Raw genomic sequence first — 23,660 nt, 5'->3', positions numbered from 1 at the left:
CTGACCTCCAGTCCTGCTGGCCATGTCTCATTCGCAGACAAGTCAATTTCGCAGACAGGTCAATTTCGCAGACAAATCAAATTTTGTTTAGCTCCCATTTCGCTGACCTCCAGTCCCGCTGGCCGTGTCTCATTCGCGGACAAGTCAATTTCGCAGACAGGTCAACTTCGCAGACAGGCTGTATTCAACCGCCTTCCCAAGGCATCATTTCCAAAGTCCCCTACGGCATTATTTCCAAAGTCCCCCTGAGGCATCATTTCCAAAGTCCCCTGCGGCATCCTTTCCAAAGTCCCCCTGCGGCATCCTTTCCAAAGTCCCCCGAGGCATTCCTTTCATGAAATCAATCTTCGCAAAATCATTTCCTTTAATTCTTTCCTTCTTTAAACCAATTTTCGGGGCAGGTCAAAATGTGTTGTCCTTTGGCTTTGGCATTCGTGCGACAAGCACCCTCTGCCAAAGAGGGGCATCTGTAGACCCCCCATTTTGACATGACCCCCAATTTTCCCCCAAATTTGAATAAAATTCTAGAACCGAACAAAGTTCCTGAGTACCCGAGTCCCGAAATCAATTTTTGAACCCTGAAATTGAGCCCTGACTGAAAATCCAAGAGCCAAACCCAAGTGCGAAGAAAACCCGAATGATTACTTACTCATTGTGCCCATTCTTGGGTGCAAAATTCCCAAGAGGTTGCTGATGTTCCCAAGAGGCCCCTGCAAATTTTTAGATAAGCTGGGCGAAAAATTGCCAAAAGGGACAAGCCGAGCTTGTGCCGTTACCAAAGCTAGGTTGAGCTAATATCAGTCGCAAGAAAAAGGGGTGTGAATTTAAATTTCAAAGGTGTGCCTATACCAACCCATGTGCGTTGAAGCCAAGATTCAAATGACATCCCCCTTCTACCCAGACCACCCTTTTAAACTAAAAGAGTAGTCAAAATACACTAGTAGGGGGCCCTATCCAAGTAAGAGAAAGGGGTGAGATATATCATTGCCCTTTTTGTGCTGGATCTCTCCTTGCCTAGTGACACCCCCTATAGTGTTAAAAAGAGTTGTCATAACTGTACTTGAAGGGGCTGTCCTACAAAGAATGGGGGGGGGTGGCAAAATGAGCCACCTCTCCACAAAAGGCATCGCATTAGGGCTTGTAAAGGAGGATTCTTCTTGATTTTTTGGGGAGGGCAGCAGCAGCAAGGAGAGGGAGGTGAGAAAGAGAGAGAGGCCGATCATCTTCCTTGGCCTCTCCCTTGCCACCAGGTCTACCCCCATCTTCCCCCTATACAATCACCACCATTAAATCAGAGAGGATCAAACAGAGAGAGAGAGAGAGAGAGAGAGAGAGAGAGAGGGAGGAGAGAAAAGGGGAGCCGCCATCTTCGTCTCCTCTGATAAGTAGCACCTGCATTCTTCAACTCGAAAGGCATTACTCTGTAACAATAAGTTCCCCAGCAGAGTCGCCAGCCTGTGGACCCCGATCCGAGGACGGTGAGGGAACGGGTCCCTAACACCCTCTTCTGGATCATCCACAACGTGAAGGAGAGCTCTGCCAGGGAACTCTCGAAACTGTTGCCACCCACATAGCATAGCATGAGTGGCGCTATAAAAAGAAAGAGATACATCATGATCCAGAGCCAGGGCTCGAAACCAAGATATATCTAAAAATAACTCAGAGTCGCCATCCATGGACACGCCATAGAACCAAAACAAATACTCTGTTTGCAATGGATAACCAGAGATACAAAAGGTCCGTGCCTGATGACGAATGGAGAAGGTCCGAAGAGCGCCCCCAATTCGCCCGAGTGCGAACGCTTGGTCTCTTATGCCATTTATTATTAACCTCGAAGAGTTTTGGGCAAAAATCATGTGAAATGGGAACAAATATCCCCGGGAAGACGTCTACCTAATCATGCATGACCAGGGGATGAAATAATAAACACACATAAAGTAAGATAAAAGATGTGTCGCCTAATTACAACTAGGTTATGAGTGACATACCTAACTGGTGTCTAAGTTATGGTGGACAAACACATGCATGCTACAGCTACAGGTATAGGATCTGCACAAGAAAGTAAGAAAACACAACAAAATACACAATATAACAACACAACAAATCCTAAGACTCTAAATGATTTAGCCCGAGTCCTCGGATGGTATGATGTTCATCCAAAGAAGCCTACGTATCCCCGCCTCCACGAGAATCAAGGCAACATAGTTCTTCGCACCTATTATAAACTATGATGCCTAAGATACCTAGACCTCTATCTTAGACTCGATCTAAAAGACCGGGCTAATTATTAAAGCTTCTTGAACGATTATTTAAATTCCAGTGAATTGTAGATTTTAGGACACCCTATATGCCCTAACTAAATGCAGGTTAGCCCTAAGCTAATGCAGGTGGTTCCTACAACCTATGTGTAACTAGGTTGTATTTCCTAAGGAAAACAATGGGATCATTAACGCATCTTAGACCTAGTCATCAGTCGGCAATGTGAATCGCCAACTGACCGGACGGAGGCGTAACAAACCCCTAACTCTAACACAAACACAAACAAACCACACAACACAAGACAAACTCCTAACTCTAAAACTCTCTATCTATGACAAAGTCCTAACTCTAGAGGAAGATCTTTTCGAAAAATAATATTTTGGAAGATTTATATTTTTTTTAAAAGGGTTAAAAGATTTATTTACAAAGGTTTGGCTGGACCTGGGATAAGAATCCCAAGCTGCACTACGTACCTCGCGGAAGAGGATCAAGCCAACGTAGTTCGAAACGAACTCTCAAACTACGCTTCTAAAAGAAACACTCAACACTTTAGATTTTTAAGGTTTTTTATGTTTTTCAAATGTTTTTGAAATGCTTTTATATTTTTGGCGATTAGAAGAAGTGTGCTAACACCCTTTCAGCTAAAGGGGATCCGATAGAAGAGCCTCCTTACCCACCATATCGCGGTAGAGTAATTTAGAGGGAAACGGGATCCCTAAAGCCTTGGGGGAAAGAAAATAAACGAGGGAACTAAAATTCCGATACGAGAAAACAATCTCAAAGAGACGAAAACGAAACTAACCTTTGAGGGAAGACCCTAAACAAACGAGAGATGAAAAGCCTCTAACCCTAAGGGTAGACTTCTAAACAAAAGAGACAGACAAAAACCTTATAATAAGAACTACTAAACAATCAGTCACTGAAGAAGGGTCCTAACTGGCTAAACACTCTAAGAGGAGAGAATCCCTTAACCTGTGAAAACTCTAAGGCAGGAAGGGAAGAGGCTAGCTCAAGATACGTTCCATCATTGCCGAACCCAAGAGAAAGATGAGAAGAGTCCCCAAAATCGATAGAATCCCGAAACTCGAAAAGGATCCCGAGGAACGTGCAAAGAATACTCCCAAAAGAAATGAAGTTCCTAACCCGGTGGAAATCCTACAAAGGGAGAGAAGATGGGAAGAGAGTAAAGGGATTTGGCTCAAGGGACATTGAATTGGAAGTACGATGAAGACCACCTGATATGTGGACCAAGTCCCCAATGGGGATGATTTGGTAGGCCCACAATCCCTTGGTAACTCGACGAAAAGCCTGTATAAACTTTTAAATGGGTAGACCCATGGTTCTAAATAAAAATCAATTGGTTGGCATAAGACTACTCTGCAACACAATGGAAACCATGATGAAGATCAATCAATGGGCAGACCCAATGAAAATTTCCAGATAAACTAATTCAGGGCTTTCAATGGAAATCATTCGAGAGACTCGAAACCTCCCCGGCAACACCATAAGATTTCAAGGGAAATCAACAGAGAGATGTGCACAGTACAAATTTCTAGACAGATGAATCTAAAAAAAATTCAATCAGAATTATTTGCCGGATTGGATCCTATCAATCCTAACAACCTGATGAGGAGTAGAAATTTGCAAACTCTATAGCCACCTCTAGCCAGTTATATGGTCTGCCCGAGGTTCCACAAAAAAGGGGGGATTTAGTTTACCTGTCCCGAAATTAAAACAATTATTTCAAATAACAAGGCAAAGTAGAAACCCTATATGATGACTCCATTCGAAATTCTTTGCATCCATTTTACCAGACAGTGGGTCTATAGCACGTAGGGTTTTGAAATTTTCCCCAAAGCAGCTGGCATGCCTAAACATGATTTACTTGAAAAACCGAACAAAACCGTAATAATTTCATGCCAAATCACTTGATATTTTGTAATCATCTCTTAAAGGAAACACACAATCAAAGGGAAATTGAAATTGCAACTCCTACTCCATACTAATTGACATGAATTATGTATGAAAAATGAACTAAAGAGAGGCCAAGTACATTACCTGGGCTGCTGGGCAAGGGTAGCTAAAAGGATGCTTTGATGTCGGACCCGATTGAGATAGGCGGCCACTACAAGCTGCAAATTGGAGGAGATGAAGGGACAAGAGGCTCGCTACCACCATCATTGCAAGCAGCCGCAAGAAACATTCGAACATTCAAAACATAGATAGAGACGGATTTTATGGAAGGGGCAAAGAATGATAAACTGATATCTAGGCCCAAAAATTTTAAAAAAATCTGAGGGGTGTAAAATCAACAGCAAAGAAGGGGATCTTCTGCCAACCTTTCAAATTGATAGAGGGAAGAGAGAGAGAGAGAGAGAGAGAGAGAGAGAGAGAGAGAGAGACCCCTTTCTCGGCTGCAATGGAGATCATGACCAAGACCCGTGGGGTTACCGGAACGGATTTGCCGAAAATTGAAGAGGATTGTCGGAAATCGTAGAGGAGAAAGTGGGTTTGCAGAGGTTAAAGGGAGAAGACGATGGGTTTGGTGGTAATAGATGATGGAAATGGAAATGGAGGAGGATTGAAATGGTGATGGTGATGACGAGCTTGGATCTGTTGGTGGGTTTGCCAGATTCCGGCGGAAGTAAACGGAGAAGGTGAAGTGGGTTTGGGTGGAGATGGGCTGTAATGGCGATTTGCAGAGGAGGTGGCCGATTGGGGGTTAAATGGTAATTGGGAAAAGAAATGAAATGGGTTTGGGTATTGGGTAGAGGTGGGTTTGATGGTCGAATAGATGGAAATGGTGGAGGTGGAGACAGATGGTGGATGGTAATGGAGGTGGGTTTGCCGGATTCCAGCAAGGACGGCCGAGGAAGATGAAGGTGGGTGAAAATGAAATGGGTTTCAATAGGGCTTAGGATAACAGGGGTTTGAAGGAGTTGATGATGTTGATTGGGAAAGAGGGTTTGAATGAGAAAATTTCAGAGGGATAGAGATGGCGATTGGAATGGGTTTGCCGGATTTCATGGTGGCGGCGATCGGAGAAGAGGAGATGGTAGCCGGAGATGGGACCGAAGGTGGTAGGTGGAGGGTGGATATGGGTTCTGGAAAAATGAGAGGAGGGTTTGGTGCCGGCTAGAACATGGTTTTGAAACGGATTTGCAGAAAAATGGAAGAGGGTTTGGTGGATAATGGAAGAGGATTGGTGGAGATGGGGTTGAGGTGGAGGGAATATCAGCCAGAGATGGGGTATTGGCCGATGGCTGAGATGGGTTTGGGATGTGGGTTTTGAAAATAGAAGAAGAAGAAGAAGAAGAAGAAGAAGAGGCCGGAGATGGGGATGGTGGTCGGAGGTGGAAGAGGGTTTGGTGGTGGCTTGGCGGAGGGGAATCGCAGCTAGTAGCTCTCTGTTTCTCTCCTCCTCTTGAAAATGGAAAACCCTAATTCCTCCTCCCTTTTTTTCCTCTCTGCATATGGGTTTCTCCCTCTCTCCTTTTTTCTCGACGAAAATCCCCCCCTTCCATCTCCAGGTCGATGGGTTTTCTATCAAGAAAATGGTAAATTCGAACCCCCTTTCTTTCTATGCCACTCCCCCTTTGGCAGTACATTTGCACCTACCTTCATTCTTTAAGGGTGTGCCTCGGGTAAGACAGACCCAAGCAAAATAAAAGCTATTCGACCCCCCTTTCTTTCCATGGACAACCAATCCTAATGCATTTACAAACATCTTTTTATTCTAGCAGGGGGTGGTCCCCAGCAGAAAACATGGGGAAATATTTTTTGAGAAAATATCTTCCCAAAACTTGATCTCAACCCTTCAAACTTTCTCTTATATTCAATGGCTGGGATCGAAAGAAGACTAACCACCCAGGAAGCTTCCTAAGATTCCCTCTAACTGATTTTGTTACACACTAATCCGTATACTCCCGTATCTCCCTGGACAACCCATTATGGCAAATTTGAACTGGCCTTTTAGGTTCCAGAGCACCCCCTTTTCAGGCTAAATCGCTACCCTTCTGAACTTGCCCCACGACACTGCCCTAGCTCGTTCGCTAGGCGAACGTGCACAGATCTTGACGAAATTTCACAGGGACCCTTGTGAGACCCTAAGCTAGCCTAAGGTGCGATTTGGGATCCTAAAACACTGATTTGAAAAAGTTAAACACAAAACATGGAGGTGCAGGGTACGGTCAAAATGGGGTGTCTACACCGGCGAACCCATTTTCCCCACCATCTCAACCTCCATCACCAGATCCTTGTTTAGCTCCACCACGACCACCGCCCGCAACCATCGATTCTGGTATTCCCCTCTGTAATTTCAGCCGCCGCCTCCATCTTCACCATCTCCGGCCATTTGCTCCGGCTGTGCCACCTCCACCCACCCACCGACCATCTTCTTCTTCCCTAACCTCTTATCATCATCCTCACCATCATCAACCACACCCATTATATTTTCTTTTTTTTTTAAACCCATCTTCTCCGGCCGAAATCCGGCAAACCCCACCGGAATCCAAAACCATCCTCAACATATTTCAGCAAACCCTCTTTGCCATTCCATCTCTACCACCAAAACCCACTTTTCTAATCCAAACCCACCTCCTTTTTCCCTCCCCACCACCACAGCAACCTCGCCCTAACTCCGGCCATCCACCGCTCGACCAAACCCACATCATCTCCTCCCAACAAAACCCATTTCCATCTAATACCATCATCATCAAACCCATCTCCATTTCAGCAGATATACCATTGAAACCCTCTTCATCACCATCGACCATCTCTGTAATTTCACCCGAATACATCTCAACCACCACCATTAAATTCACCTCTCTAGCCCAAACCTTAGTTGTTCATCTTCTCGGGGAACCCTCACTGGAATTCGGCCAAGCCACCAACCTCCATCACCGCCCCTAACCTCTGCAATTCCTCCATCACCGAAACCTCCTCCATAGAAACCCACTTCATTTTTTCTTCACAACCATCGTTTCTATGGATTGAGAAGACAAAAACGCCAGGAGGAAAGCCTTTGACCTCGGGTAAGGCCCTTACTCTCTACATTCAATCCACTTTCAATACTCTCTACTATTCCTGTTTCTTGCTTTTGTTTGTTTTTTTATGACCACTATTTCATGCTATTTGAGTTTGGTTTGGAAAACAAGTGGCAGATAAATGTCTATCTCATGCCAAAAATCTGTTTGATTAGTTGTTTCTAAGTGCAAGATGTTTGTGTGGAATTGAATTTCCACTGGATGTGCTATTTGTACTGATGGTGGTTTTAAATGAGAAATTGCAACAAAGATTGTGAGTTTGTTAGTCTTGGGGTCTTAGGAATTCATCCCCTTTCCAATTTGTTTTCAGCAAATGGATGGTGACCTTGGGGCAAATTTTGTGAGCCTTGTGGATTCAAGAATGTTTGTTGCAATTCACAAGAAGCACCTTGGGTAGTTTTAAGTTCTTGTTCCATTGTTTCTGACGTGCCATGATTATTAAGAGTTAGACTGTTAGAGAGATTGCACAATGGACTTTACTGTTACCTCCATTTCTTTTGGGGTAAGGATAAGACCTTATTTGGAACATCAATTTTGTCTTGATTTCGTGTCTTTGAATCAGGTTGTGATGAGGCTAATCGGAGCCACACTCTTCTTCTTTCCCTTTCTTCTCCTTTGGGTTTTTCTATCGTCATCAGCATCTCCTCTTCGATCATTAGAGTTTCTTCCTTCTTCCGCGGGGTTTTCGCCAAAGTCTGGGATCGTCATCGGGATTTGATCTCTTTATCGATTCTTCCTTTTAGGGTTCATTCTTACATGTTCTTTGGGATTCTCCTTGCATTTTGGTACCCCATCGATCATGGGAACACATTGTCGGGTTTAGGTGACGACAGACGGAAACCTCCTGAGCCAAAACCCCCTTTCAATCAAAGGGATAAAACAACAAAAAACATCAAAAACACCAAAAATATTTTTCGAAAAAGCTGTTCCGAACTACATTGGCTTGATCCCTTTCCGCAGGGTACATACGTAGTTTGGGTCCACCCAAGTTCAGTCATACCTTTTAATAAATATTTTCAAACATTTCAAAACATAAACAAAAATGGGCAAGGATGATGATCGTCAGGTCACTCGGAGTCCCCTTTTCATTCCATTTCCAATTTCAATCGTAGTTTTCCGGTTTTCATCAGTTTTCCAACGTTTTATCGGGTTTTGGGACGGGTAATGACGTAGCGTGGTCCCTTCACAGGGATTGTCCTCGCTGAACCCAACGATAGGTCATGACGATCGCGAGACTTGTCCGATCTTCAGCAGATTAGGATCGCTGGGCTTGATTCTTTTTTTGAATCGCCCTCTGAACCTATCGTGTGTTCCATCTTCCTTCCCCTGGCATTTTTGGTTCTCACATGCCGTTGATTTTCCGATTTCTTTCTTTTCTTGCACCTTTTAGCTTGCTGTGTGCTTATCTTAGATTTCTTATGCATTCTAGTTTGTTTGTTCTTCTAGCGTGCGATCGATTGTCATTTTCTTAGTCTTATCTCTTGCATAGGCTCGCATGCTAGTGTGTTTACTTTATTGCTTTGATTGCTTAGCTATAGCGTTTATCCATTCGTCTTAGCTTGATTATCTGTCTAAACTTAGATATTTGCTTTCCTTATCTCATTATATCTATCATTATCTGCTTTGCTGTAGCTATGCGTACGATTGTTTATTGCATTCTTATATGTGATGAGTTAGGATTAGATGCGATGTGTTAGGATTTGGATGTTCATTTTCTTTGCCCATCCTCGGGTCATGCATGCTTAGATAGACGTTTTCGCGGGGATGATTGTTCCCATTTCACATGATTTTTGCCCAAACTCTTCAAAGTTAATTAAAAATGGCATAAGAGACCATGTGCGTGCACTTGGGCAAATTGGGGGTGCTCTTCGGATCTTCCTCATTCGTCACCAGGCACGGACCTTTTGTATCTCTGGTTATCCGTTGCAACAGAGTATTTCATGGGATCTAGGGCCCATTTCCTTGGATGGCGACTCTGAGTTATTTTAGGTGCGTCTTGCTTTCGAGGCTTTTGTCTCCGGATCAAGAGGTATCTCATACATATACATTCGCCACCCATGCTGTGAGTGGCATCATTTCGAGAGTTCCTTGGTAGAGCTCTCCTTCACATCGTGGAGGTCCCAGAGGATTGACTGGGGGATCTCGCGTCCTTCCCTCACCGTCCTCTCGGGATCGGGGTCCACACCCTCCAATCTATAGATGTTGCATAATATGTAGTTTCTATTTAGATCGGAAAGCTAGGATCAACCTACGGAAATTATATCCCATTCGACGGAGAAGAAAATCCCATTTCGCCAAGCCGGTGAATCCCGTTCGATGGAGAAGAACCCTATTTATGGTTGAAAACTATTCTAGTGGTTGAAATGTGTTGAAATAGTGGTTGAAATCTGTTTTAATGGTTAAAATTGGTTGAAATATATTTTAGTGGTTGAAATTGGTTAAAATATTAGTTGAAATCTGTACTCTGTACTTATTGGTTGAAATGAGCTTGAAATTTTGGTTGAATTTTAGCTGAATTTGGTTGAAATCTGTTTTAGTTGTTGTTTGTGTCTTCTTTGTAGTGAGGAATTAGTGTTTGAAATCTGTTGTAGCGATTGAGATGTGTTGACATAGTGGTTGAATTCTGTTTTACTGGTTGAAATTGGTTGAAATAGTGATTGAAATTTATTTTAGTGGTTGAAATTGGTTGAAATCTGTTTTAGTAGTTGAAATAGTTGAAAACTGTACTCTGTACTTATTGTTGGCAATGGGCTTGAAATTTTGTAACTAATTGTAAACTACCTTCTAGACGAATCACTTTGTATAATGTAATCCGGACACAATTTAAAGTGTAATTTTTTTTTTGAAACAGGAGAGTCAAAGTTGACTCTGGAGTCGATTTTGATTTATATTTTTGAAACAGTAGAGCCAAAGTCGACCTCGGAGTTGACTTTAACGTAAACAGTAGGTTGAGAGTCGACTCAAAGTTAAACAGTAGGTTTAAAGTCGACTTAAGCGATTTAAAAAAAAAAAAAAACAGGAAACTGAAAGGTCGTATTGAATCTGATATGGATCTACAACATATCGACATTTTAAAGATAATGAAACCTTGGTTGCTTTGGTCCCAATTTTTGTGTGTATTAGAGACTGAAATTCTAAGAAATATATTGCGCGATTCACAATTAAACACATCTTCATCTCCCCAATATATTCGAATGACACAGCATCCTTCAAGTAGATAAAGGAAGCCTTTGCCGTTACCATTTGCACAGTTCTTGTGGGATGAAAAGCCACTTTAAACCACCACTTTAGAACTACGAAACACTATTCAAACACTATGAACCACTATTCAAACACTACGAAAAGCCACTTTAAACCACTACTAAATAGTGGTTCATAATGTTTGAATAGAGTTTCGTAGTTCTAAAGTGGTGGTTTAAAGTGGCTTTTCATCCCGCAAGGACTGTGCAAATGGTAGGGGCAAAAGCTTCCTTTATCTACTTGAAGGATGCTGTCTCATTCAAATATGATGGGGGGACAAAGATGTGTTTAATTGTGAATAGCGAAATAAATTTCTTAGAATTTCAGTCTCTAATACACAAAAAAGTTGGGACCAAAGCAACTAAGGTTTAGTTATCTTTAAAATGTCGATATGTTGTAGATCCATATTAGATTCAATACGACCTTTCGGTTTCCAGTTTTTTTTTTTAAATCGCAGAGTCGACTTTAAACCTACTGCTTAACTTAGAGTAAACTCTCAACCTACTGTTTACGTTAAAGTCAACTCCAGAGTCGACTTTGGCTCTACTGTTTCAAAAAAATAAATCAAAATCAACTCAAGAGTCAACTTTGACTCTACTGTTTCAAAAAAAATAAATTACACTTTAAATTGTGTTCGAATTACATTACACAAAGTGATTCGTTTACAAGGTTGTTTACAATCAGTTACAAAATTTCAAACTCATTTCCAACAATAAGTACAGAGTACAGTTTTCAACTACTATTTCAACCACTAATTCAACCAATTTCAACCACTAAAATAAATTTCAATCACTATTTTAACCAGTAAAACAGAATTCAACCACTATGTCAACACATCTCAATCGCTACAACAGATTTCAAACACTAATTCCTCACTACAAAGAAGACACAACCAACAACTAAAACAGATTTCAACCAAATTCAACTAAAATTCAACCAAAATTTCAAGCCCATTTCAACCAATAAGTACAGAGTACAGATTTCAACTACTATTTCAACCAATTTCAACCACTAAAACAGATTTCAACTACTATTTTAACCACTAAAATAGATTTCAACCACTATTTCAACACATTTCAACCACTAGAATATTTTTCAACCATAAATAGGGTTCTTCTCCGTCGAACGGGATTCACCGGCTTGGCGAAATGGGGGTTTTCTTCTTCGTCGAATGTGATATAATTTCCGTAGGTTGATCCTAGCTTTCCGATCTAAATAGAAACTACATATTATGCAACATCTATAGATTGGAGGGTTACGATCATCCTATGAAAATGATTTTTGGTGCACAACCTATTTACATTGCGGCCCATCGAATGGATGGTTTGGATCATCCTATGGAGTTGGTCATACGGTAACATTACAGCCCAATCATAGGCCCCACCCATATTTTTCAAAATAAAGTGTACGGTCCACACCTCCAACCTCTATAGATTGGAGGGTTGCGATCATCCTATGGAAATGATATTTTAGGGCGCAACCTACATTGTTGCCCATCAAATGGATGGTTTGGATCATCCTATGGTGAGGGTCGTACATTAACATTTAGGCCCAATTGTAGGCCCCACAGTGGAAATGATATTTTGGGGTGCAACTCGCCGTAACCCTCCATTCTATAGAGGTTGCATAATATGTAGTTTCTATTTAGATTGAAGGGCTAGGATCAGCCTATAGAAATGATATTTTGGGATGCAAACGTTGTGGTCCATCAAATGGACGGTTTGGATCATCCTATGGTTGTTCATTGTAAAAAGTATGCGTAGGATTCAAATGATGGGCCCACCAAAGGTAGATGTTAGGAGGGAGAGAGAGAGAGAGAAAGAGAGAGAGAGAGAGAGTTGGGAAACGTGTATACTTTCTCCCTAAAAAGATGCTTTTTAATAGGTGAAAAGATGTGTGTAAGAGAGACTGTGCAGGAGGGGTAATTCGATCCTTAACAAAATGTGAACAGTGAAAGCACTTCTTTTTTATCGTTTTCAACTTCCCACTGCTTTTTCAATAATAGTCCAAAAAAAAGCTCTTTTTTTTTTGTCATTTTCCTTTTTTTTTCTTTTGCTATTTCAAAAAAAAAAATTATGTATTTGCTCCATTTTCATTGAAAGAAACCAAGCATTACAGTCATATTCCCACTTAAAAATCGGCATAATATCTGTTTTATGCCCATTTTACATTCATCGAAACAGAGCCTCTCTATTTCTTTCGATGTAAAAATGGACGGAAAATTTGTTTTAAAAATATGGACGTAAAATTTGTTTTATGTTCATTTTTAAAACAAATTTTCCGTGCATTTTTACGTCGAAAGAAACGGAGATGTTAAATGAAAAATTTTAAACAGGGGAGTAAAAAATATCATTTCCCTATAATCAAGTTGCAAACACCCGCTTCTCTAATCAGCTTAATTAGATCCTCTACTCATATATAAGACATGCTTTAGTAATCATTAGTTCATCCAAAATACCAATTGCCTGAAATTAAGGATAAAAGATCTCGAACACACCTGATGAGTAATGTCCTCTAGTAGTGCCATATTAGGATGGTTGATGATCTGCCTGTGAATCCATGCACTTCTTGAAATTTATGATCATTTCCCTTTTTGGATTGCAGGAAAAACATTTCTCATGGAAAAAAATTCTCGGGGAAAATTTTTCTTTCCACGATTTAAGAGGGAAATGATATGATTACGGTTAATTTGGACGGTTACTATCATAAATTGCAAGCCCCCTCTAAATAAAATTTGAATAGGGTTGGTTCCAGTGAAAAAATGTAGGAGATTTTAAACATTTTTCCTTTCCAAACTTTTCCACAAGATTCTCACCATCCAAACAGGGCTTTAAGTGAGGCTTCTTTCATACAGTCAACACACTTAATGCCTTGTTTGGATTGCAGGAATTTTCTAGAAATGTTTGGAAAGGAAAATACCCACATCATTTTTCACTAAATCATGGAAAGACAAATTTTTCTAAAGAAAAACTTGTCCATCTTTTTCTTGCAACCCAAACAGGCCTTAATTCAAGGCAGAGTGTCGAGCATTTTCATTTCTTCCAGCATGTAAGAACGGCTAGACTAGGATTCAATTGGCCTTGGTTTTCTGTTATCCTCTGTATTCACCGTCTCAGCAATGGTGGGGTTCTCCCCTTTTCTTCTTTAATAAAATCTTTGTTCATTCAAAAAAAAAAAGTCAATATACTTTATACAATTAAACGCCAAGGATCCTTTTATACAGGGAGGGTACCCTACAATTACATACACTCAAATCAGTTGCATTAGACACGAGAGGTGATTGGTGAGAGCTCAGTGAATATACTGACTAAAAACAATCTCTTAATCACGAGTCCATGTCATCACCTAGCATCTCGCCTGCAAGGATACCCTCAGCTGCCAAGTTAATGATCAACAAAAAACAAACGAACGAACGAACAAAAAGGGAACATAATCAGTGACACATTTCAATGGAGATCCACCAGAAAAAAAGGGTTTCCGCCAGCCGAGTGAACTGTATGATACAATTTCTACATTGTACAACTCTAGATAATTGAACTCACCTTAAAACAGCAGCACCGAAAGCTGACGACACGCTTCAGTTTTCTATTGTAGAAGAAGAAAGTGAATGACCATCTGCAATAACGTAGCTTTCCGAATCAGATTGTAGCTACACATGTCAAACAAGGACCTCACATGGAGGATAAGGATCTTACATGGCTCCCTTGTCCAGAAAGGGGTCTCCTTCAAAATCTGGATTAAAACTATAAATTTCACATTCTCGTAGGTTTACAACCTGCACATCAGATATCATCAATTGGTTGCAGAACTAATAAATGCGCCCACAGTTGTAACACAACATATATTTATGCACTCACCTCATCAATAGCCTTTTGATATGCTTTCCAGTAAGGGGCAGTCGGGATTAGCCACGGCCCATTCCTGGGATTAAAAGCATGTTATATTGGAACACAGCGTAAAAGAAAATGGGAAATTAATATTCAAATGAAACAACCAGTTACTCCAAAAGCTTAAGCTGTTGGAGAAACTTAACTCAACTAAGCCTTTGTCCCAAACTAGTTGGGGTCGGCTAATGAATCCTATAGAAAAATTTTCATGAGGAAGGTGAAAGGATCTACCCGGCTCAAATTGACCAAGTCTAATCCTGACACTAGTTGGGTCTGTCTACATGAATCCTTTAAGCTGTTGGAGAAAGGTGTTATTTATTCTTTTATACTATAACACTCGCCGTCACGTGCGGCACCTCTTTCTTTGTTTTTATAGGTAAGCTGGGGTTAGGCAAGACCCCTACCAGATATCATAAAAAAGATAGAAACATAATAAGGGGGGCCAAGAGGCCAGAACATAAGGGCCGACAGGCCAGGCTTCAGCCCTTACAATCTAAGGTACAATAATCCATTCATGTCTTCAGATACAGCTGAAAGGAGGCTTTGAGTAGCCAAAAAAACCGTGGAAGGAAAGCCTTTATGTGGGTAATTTCTTTTTGACAGTTGATCCGCAGGGCAGTTTCATTCTCTCCAAGAATGGGATATTCGCCAATTCAGATGTTCCAGATAGCTTCTGATTTTTCTAAGGGTTTGTTTTTGCTTCCAAGGGACACGTACAATTCCAAGGATGATATCCACCGCGAGTTTTGAATCCGATTCGATCCATAATTTCATACAGTTCATGGACAGGGCAAGGTCGATCCCTCTTTCAATAGCCTGCAATTCCAACTCATAGATTTCCCTTTTGTCTACATTGATTGAGAAGAGATTTTTAATCTTTCCTTGATTATCTCTGATAAGGCCCCCCAGACCTCCTCCAAGTGAATCCAAAGATGCGTCCGAATTCAGCTTCAGTTCATCTTCTTTTAGTGGAGACCAAGAGCAGTATCTGCTAGAAGGATCGTCAGGGATGTGTCTGTATTTTAGATTTGTGGCCGATGATATGTTTCTTGGAGAGATCTTGTCTTTGATTTTCAGCCCATTCATCTTGATGCTGATCTCCATGAGGATTTGATTAAGAACTAACCTCTTGTGCTTCTCAGAGGATTCAAAAATTCTTCTGTTTCTTTCCATCCAGATATTATGAATCAGAGAGCAGAAGCATAGCTTGAAGGCCACTGTGGCCTGCCCTTTCCCTTTTGAGTGGTGTCTGAGCCAATCTTCTTCAGCCAGAAGGGATTGATTTTTAGCTCTACGTTGACCATTTCGCCATAGGATTGATTTCCAAAGCCAGGCTGAATAGCTATATTTGAAAAAGAAATGATCAATTGATTCTTCTGCCGATTTGCAGAGGGGGCAGGTGGGATCAATAACAGCACCCATTTTTATAATTATGTCATTTGTACTGAGCTTCTGCTTTAGAGCCTTCCACGTAGTAAGGGCATGGGTGGGATTATTTCCAGCAAACCAAATAGAGGATATCCAAGGGGGCTTACCAGTTTTCATTCTGAGAGTTTCCCACCCATTCTTTGTTGTGAAAACTCCATCAGTGGCCGGCTTCCAAATAGGAGTGTTTTTCGCATCCAAGTTGAGCATGGCTTCCATTATCAGAGTTTTTTCTTCACGGAGAGATGGATTGTCTAACAAGGGGTTCCAGGTTCCATCTTTGAAGATTTCAGAGAGGAGATTCAGGGAGCTGAGGGAGTACTCAGTCCGGTTTCTCGGAATAAGGGAGGATAGGGTGCCAGAGGGGTGCCAAGGTTGGTCCCATAGGTCAATTTCATCCTCCAATCCAATTTCATAGCAGGTAAAAGGTTTAGCATATTCTCGAGCTCTGAGGATCATCCTAAGGCCCCATGATGGCTTAGATGGCATAGGCATAGTCCATAAGTTCTTATCTTTGACATACTTGGAGTATATCCACTTTGTCCACAGAGTATTCTTTTCCTGGAGCATATGCCATAGTTGCTTAACTTGAAGAGTCTTGCTTAATTCATCAAGCTTTCTGATTCCAACTCCCCCTTCAGGTTTGGTTTTGCACATGTCAGCCCAGCTTACTGAGTGAAATCTTTTCGAGCCTTCAGATCCTCCCCAAATGAAGTCTCTGAAAAAAATTTCCAAGAGAGTGAGGATGCCTTTTGGGAGGGCAAAGGAGGCAGCCCAGTAGATATGAAAAGTGCTGAGAACTGATTTAACTAGCTCGATTCTGCCAGATTGGGTGAGATATTTGCTGCTCCATTGATGAATTTTTTTCCTGACTTTGGAGACCAGAGGAGTGCAATCATTTGCGGAGAGCCTGGAAGAGATCAAGGGCAGACCCAAATAACGGATGGGCAGCTTTCCTTCAGTTATGTTCAAAGAGTCACATATTCTCTTCTGGTTCTAGGGCCAGTGCTAGCAAAGAAAATTTCACTTTTTCCTTTGTTTGCCTCCAAGCCAGTTACCTGCGCAAAATAGCTCAGACAATCTAAAATTTCATTAGCACATGAGGTGGATCCTTTTGCAAAGACCATTAGGTCGTCTGCAAAAAGGAGGTGATTGATTTCAACATTTCCTTTGTGGAAGGGCGATTTAAGTTTGTTTTGGGAGGAGGCTTTTTCAAGTATAGTGGACAACATCTCCATTGTAATGCAAAAAAGCAGAGGGGACAGAGGATCCCCTTGTCTTAGCCCATTGGAGGAGGTAAAGTATCCATGAGGGGTGCCATTTATAAGAATCGAGAATCTGGGCTTGTTTATGCATTCAGAAATCCAGCGGATCCATTTGTCATCAAAGCCTTGCAGCTTCATGAATTCCAGGAGGGCTTTCCTGTTTACATTGTCAAATGCTTTTGCCAAGTCAAGTTTTAAGCACATTGCATTTGGGGACCGAAGGGAGTGGAAGTTATGAAGGAGGTCATGGGTTAGGAGGATATTATCTTGAATTTGTTTTCCTCTTATGAAGGCCGATTGAGCTGGATGGATGAGGGAGTCCATGACATTTTTGAGCCTATCAGCAAGGATTTTAGTGATAGTTTTATAAACAAAATTGCAAAGTGAGATAGGTCTAAATTTGTCGGGAGAAGAAGCATCAAGACATTTGGGGATAAGAGCAAGGAAGTGCACCTCTTTCTTTGGTTGGCCTCCAGGTGGCACATGCGGCCCCACTCTTGGGTTGGCCATTGCATGTGGATTTTTTATATCAAGGAGGCTTGAACTCAGGACCTATGGCTCTGATACCATGTGAAAGAACCAGTTACTCCAAAAGCTTAAGCTGTTGGAGAAAGGCGTTATTGATTCTTTTATACTTTAACAATGAGAAACTACAGTCACTGAGTTTGGTTGGGGAATTGAGCTCTAAAAAGGACACAGCACAAACCATTCAAAAAAAAAATAGAGAGACACAGCACAACTTGCAGCTACGATACCATAAATAAGCATACGTTTGCTGCTTCAAACATGTAGGTGTCGAATATCTGCTTGAAACTGACCCATCCTTCCTCTCTAAAGAAATGGTGAGCTTGCATGACACTGGTAAGCCAATACATGTTTAGACAAAATATTGTTACATATAAGCCTCCCCACATCCACAATGATAGATCAGTACCACAGATTGGTTGTAGCCCAAATCTAAGAGAAAGATACCAACCACCTGGGTGACCATTTTATAGGGAAATGGAGAGACTTGAACTGTCAGCTCCTCACAGAGCAACAGTTCTAAGAACCGTCTGTCAGACCTTTTGACAACATTCCCATTTCTGGTAAGAAAGGACAAAATAGTGGGTTGCCAAGTCACCAAGAAGCTGACATTAACATTACCCAGAATCCTTCATCCCAGCGAGTTATGACATTTAATGCATATCATTAAAAATGGAGATACCTGAAGTCATAGTCTGGCTGAGTGTAAGAACCAGGTAAATCAATGTTTTTCGGCTGGAATGAACAAAAAGAGACAAGGAATAACCGAAAGCATCAGGGAGTGTGAAAGAAAACATGAATTTTCCAAATCTGAAAAGTATATCTCACCATCTTGATCTACTCGATAAGAAGTCTGTCGGAGAAGAAGAGTCGCTGTCTGAAGATCTTCCAAGGTACTCAAGAATCTGAACTGGAAAAAGGTTAGGTTTCCAAAATATGTACTCAAAGAAATTATATGATGACATATAACGTCCAGATTAAATGAAATGATGGCATATAGCTATTTACTGCTGTTTGACGTTGTCTTAATCTGAGAATGAGACTTACAGTTTGATAAACTCTTAAGAGTCCAATTATTATTCAGTACATAATATCGGTGTTTCAAAACGCGGATGCGAGTCAAAACGTGGTCAAAGAAAATCCTAGTCGACTCATCTCGACACGGTCGAGTAATCGGTTGATGCATAAGCCTCCAAATGATACTACATTATCAACATCAGAAGGGATAAGTAGTTCCAGTATGACTTACACATTGAAGGTAATACTTTTTTTTTTAAAGATGCATGTATCGTGCTTCATGCTAATTTTTTTAGTTGTATCCTTAATCAATGGTCTGTCTCTAAACTGGGTTGTTAGCAATAATCATTGCAGCCTGCTTCTCAAATCTTGCCTTCTAATACAATACATAACTTCTAATCATGAAAGGTGAGAAAAGTATAGTGAAACGTGAAACATATCTCAGGTTGAATATTAAGGAACAATTAAGGTATATAAATTAATTATGACCAATGAAGTAGCAATTCTGTAGTATAATCCATAACCTAGAAAGTAGTTCTATATATATATTGAACTACTTTCCTTGTTAGGGTTAGAGTTAGGGTTCTGAACTTTCCATAGGAAGGGAAGGCAAAGCGGGAAAGTTTGAGACAGTGTGGTGCAGGTGAGAAATCTTGGGGGCAAACACAACTAAAACGTGGAAACAGTTTTGACGTGTATGAGTGTTTTTAGGGGTGCGAGTCCTATCTTACGTCTGATGCTAGACTTGCTATTCCTCAAAATACAAAGTAATTTGGTATTAGTTGATCCAAAGCGAGCTCATGATGATCCTACTTTGATGGGAGGGAATTTTGCTTAGTCCCGTATCAAGAATATTTGCCAAGTGGTCCTTGAGAATCTCATATTATATGATATCCAAAAGGTTTTACTTCTAAAAAAAACTGCCCTTAATTTTTTATATCAAAATTTTGAAAATTGCAATTGTGCCCTTAGTTGTAAGGCACTGGCGTGCATGCACGCCCAGCCCAAAAAATATAGTGAGCCCCACAATATTTGCATAATCCACACAGTTCATTTTGTAGGGTCTTAATGTAGATATGGTGCACTAAGAAAATCTTCTCTATAAGATGATTCTGAGGAATCTAACCAGGCAAAACAGAGTGCGAGAATTTCAGAAGCTACTCCGAGTGGCTCATGAGAACCCATGTTTTTGGTAGGTGAAAAATGAGAAAAAAAAATGAAAAAGGGCCTCATGGGCCGAGTAAGCCGAACGAGATTTTAGCATTATTTTTTTATCACTCTTCCGACCATAAAAAAGAGGCAGAAGTCCACTTCAAAATGGTTGCCGAACACGCCCTAAATACAGTTTTGTGTTCTAGAAGATTCATGCCTTCATACATCTTCAACTTAGTTGGCCAAGCTTTTTGACATGTAAATCTTCTCCAGCTTCTCCCATAACTTAGACGATGATTTCTTTTCCATAAACAATAGAATTCTACGAATGGCTAGAAATCAACTTCTCCCATATCTTCCCCAACTTCTCCATTTCGTCAACCCTTTCTGTCAGACCTATCAATGTTAAACTAGATAGAACTCGGCTTTACCACTATTTCAAACCAGTCTGTACCTCTAAATAATACTATAAATTATATCGTTCTATAAGAAGCAAAAAAACACGAGAAAGGAAAATAGGAAACCCTCTTTCTACACACCAATCAATCTTATAAATCCTACATTGATTAAATAACCCTTTGAAATCATAGGAAAATATATACGGAATAAATATCTCGTTCGTTGTAGGAATCTATCCCGAACATGAATCTCACAAACCTTCTTTCCGCCTCTCATGCTCTCCTCTGGCAATCACTCTAAACGTAATCCAACTACGACACCCGCGATCGCTCCAATTGTGGCTCTAATACCACTTGCTGAGAAAATTTCCAAGAAAATCCAATTTCATCACACGTAAATAAATGAATTACAGAAAGAAATAAACCACAAGATTCACACACCGAGTTTTTACGTGGTTTGACCAAGACGCCTACATCAACAAGCAAGATTACAATGTTCCACTATGAGAAAAAATTACAAGGATTACAATGGATTAACTGAAACCCACAAAACATAACCCTCTTCCCCTCACGCAATCAAGACCACAGAAAACCCATTTTCTCACCGCATGATATAATATATATATATATATATATATATATATATATATATATAGGAAAAGGATTGTACGCTCGAGTGTACCAAGCTTATGGTACGCTCGAGTGCCCAATCATATGTGGGCCCACTTTGTTAGGATGATCCAAAGCATTCATTTGAAAAGCCCTTACATAGATGGGGTGTGTACCAAAAATCAGCTCCATAGGATCATCCTAACCTATCCATTTGTGGAGGTCAAAATGGACAGACACTGTTTGTCCACAAATCTGCCCACTTTTGCCCTCCACTTTTGGAGGGGTTAGGATGATTCAATGGAGCTGATTTTTGGTACACACTCTATCTATGATAGGGCCTTGCAAATGAATGCTTTGAATCACCACAAAAAATGTGGGACCCATGTGATTGGGCACTCGAGCGTACCATAAGCTTGGTACGCTCGAGCGTACAATCATTTTCCTCATATATATATATATATATATATATATATATATATATATATATATATATATATATATATATATAGAGAGAGAGAGAGAGAGAGAGAGAGAGAGGAAAGTGTCTCTAGTCTCTCCCCTAGATAAGCTTATCTACTCCTCCCTTTAAAAAAAGACAGTGGGCCCACGCTGTTTGGATGATCCAAAGCATTCATTTGATAGGTCCTAACATAGATAGGGTGTGCCCAAAAAATCAGCACCAAGGGGTCATCCTAGAACTTCATTTTGTTGGGCACACCGTGTCCAAAATGGACGCAAGGCACCACAAAACGAAGTTCTAGGATGACCCTTTGGTGCTGATTTTTTGGGCACACCCTATCTATGTTAGGACCTATCAAATGAATGCTTTGGATCATCCAAACAGCGTGAGCCCACTGTGTTTTTTTAAAGGGAGGAGTAGATAAGCTTATCTAGGGGAGAGACTAGAGACACTTTCCTCATATATATATATATATAAGGAAAAAGATTATACGCTTGAAGCGCATTTCCTTATATACGCTTGAAGAGAGAGAAGTCTTCGGATTGGCTGAAATGGTGGGCCCAATTCATTTTTAAAAACAAAACCGAAGCGGCGTTACGGAGGGTGCGTCTTCGACGTACCCTCGAAAAAAAATTAAAACAAAAACTTCGTCGTTCTCTCTCTCTCTCTCTCTCTCTCTCTCTCTCTCTCTCTCTCTCTCTCTCTCTCTCTCTCTCAAACCCTCGAAAGAAAGAAAAAAACCATCTGCTCACAGAGACCTCCATCTTCACGGTTTGGATCTCCATCTTCACGGCTCACAGAGATCTCCATCTTCACGGAGATCTCCAAAAATAACGTCGTTCTCTCTCTCTCACTGTGTTTTTAAACCCAAAAATTAAACTCAAACCCTCGAAAGAAAAAAAAACCCATTGGCTCACGGAGATCTCCATCTTCACGGTTTGGATCACCCAAACCCATCGGCTCTCCATCTTCATCTCTCTCACGAAGTTCTCTCTCTCTCTCACTGTGTTTTTCAACCCAAAAAGGAAATCATCTCTCTCACAGAGTTCTCTCTCTCTCCTACCCCTCTCTCTCTGTGTCTCTGTGAAGCGATCTGCGAGAAAGGTTGGCTTCATTCCAAGTTCATCTCCATCTTCATCTCTCTCATCTGTCTCTGTCACAGAGTTCTGTTTAGGCGAAGAAGAAAAAACCCAAATCTGGATTTCTTCGCACTCTCTCTCTCTGTCTCTGTCTCTGTCTCGATCCAATCTCTCTCTGTGTTCTCTCTCGATCGGAGTCCATCAGGCCGCAACATTTTTTTGGGTGAAAGAAAACCCCCAAATCGCACAGGTACGCTCTCTCTCTCTCTCTCTCTCTCTCTCTCTCTCTCTCTCTCTCTCTCTCTCTCTCTCTCTCTTCTGAAACCCCCTTTTGTTTTCCTTTTAGGAGTATTTTCCCATGATTTTTGTGGGTTTCTGAGAAGGAGGCCCTTGAAACTTCTAATATTCAGAGGGCTAGTACTCGAGTTCAAGCCCCATTGGTAAGCCGATTCTTCATCTTTTTTTTACATTTAAATCTTTATGAGTTACGAGGTAAGTTGCAGGTTTTAGGTGCAAAAAAGGGGAATAAAGTATATGGATGTTGGGTTTTTATTTTTAGGGTTTTAAAAGTAGAACTATGTGTTTTCACATTTTAGGGTTGATCAATCTGTGTATTGGGGGATGAATCTGTTTTTGTATGAAATTGGTTTTTAGGTGGGATGGGTTCCAGATCTGTGGCTATTTGGAATTGTGTAGATTTCTTTTTCTTTTTTAGATAATAAAATTAGACAATTGGGCATGATCTGGGAGTAACATTTCGAAAGAAGAAGCAACTCAGTAACTACTTCATGCTGAGAATGCTTACCTGATTCAGTAGATAATGTTTTAAACCCCAAAATTCCTTTGCTTCATAAGTTTCTTGATACTATTTGGTTTTAGTTTGGATGTTGTAAATTGGTGGCTAGAATCATCTTCTGTAGAAGATTTTTGGGCCGTGGCCTACCCACAATGGGAATCACTTAATGGATGGCGAAGATTGTGATTATGACTGTTTAAAGTTTACTTACGACTGTATATTCTATTTAGAGAAGCGTATTAAATGGCATCCTCAAGCAACTACAGTGCTAATTCACGGGGCATGCGACCACTCGAATGTAATTGTAAAGAGATGGCAATTCGCAAAATTACTCGCAGTAACACAAACAACAATAGAGGCCGGCCATATTACAAATGCGCTGGAATCAAAGTGAGTATTTTATTTGGTAGTTTTTATCTATTTAATTCTTAACATGTATAAATTTTAATGTTGGAAACGACATGCAGGGCTACAGGTGTGAGTATTTCGAATGGGCTGAC

The 23,660-nt window shown here is 40.8% G+C and overlaps 1 pseudogene across 1 annotated transcript; it reads right to left on the bottom strand.

Moving 5' to 3' along the window:
- Positions 1–13,637: 13,637 nt before the first annotated feature.
- Positions 13,638–22,095, bottom strand: LOC143855923 (uncharacterized; annotated as a pseudogene). Its single transcript, XR_013238087.1, has 8 exons — positions 22,038–22,095; positions 18,475–18,556; positions 18,329–18,381; positions 17,892–17,979; positions 14,402–14,465; positions 14,240–14,319; positions 14,087–14,159; positions 13,638–13,919 (listed from the first exon to the last, which is right to left on the bottom strand). The product of XR_013238087.1 is annotated as an uncharacterized LOC143855923 (transcript).
- Between the last annotated feature and the right edge of the window lie 1,565 nt (positions 22,096–23,660).

The sequence above is a fragment of the Tasmannia lanceolata genome, unplaced genomic scaffold (assembly GCF_043159265.1).
Source record: "Tasmannia lanceolata isolate RefF3 unplaced genomic scaffold, GAP_Taslan_0.1 ptg000023l, whole genome shotgun sequence".
Taxonomy (NCBI): Eukaryota; Viridiplantae; Streptophyta; class Magnoliopsida; order Canellales; family Winteraceae; genus Tasmannia; species Tasmannia lanceolata.
The sequence above is the reverse complement of the archived record's forward strand: the minus strand, read 5'-3'. Positions and strand labels throughout refer to the sequence as shown.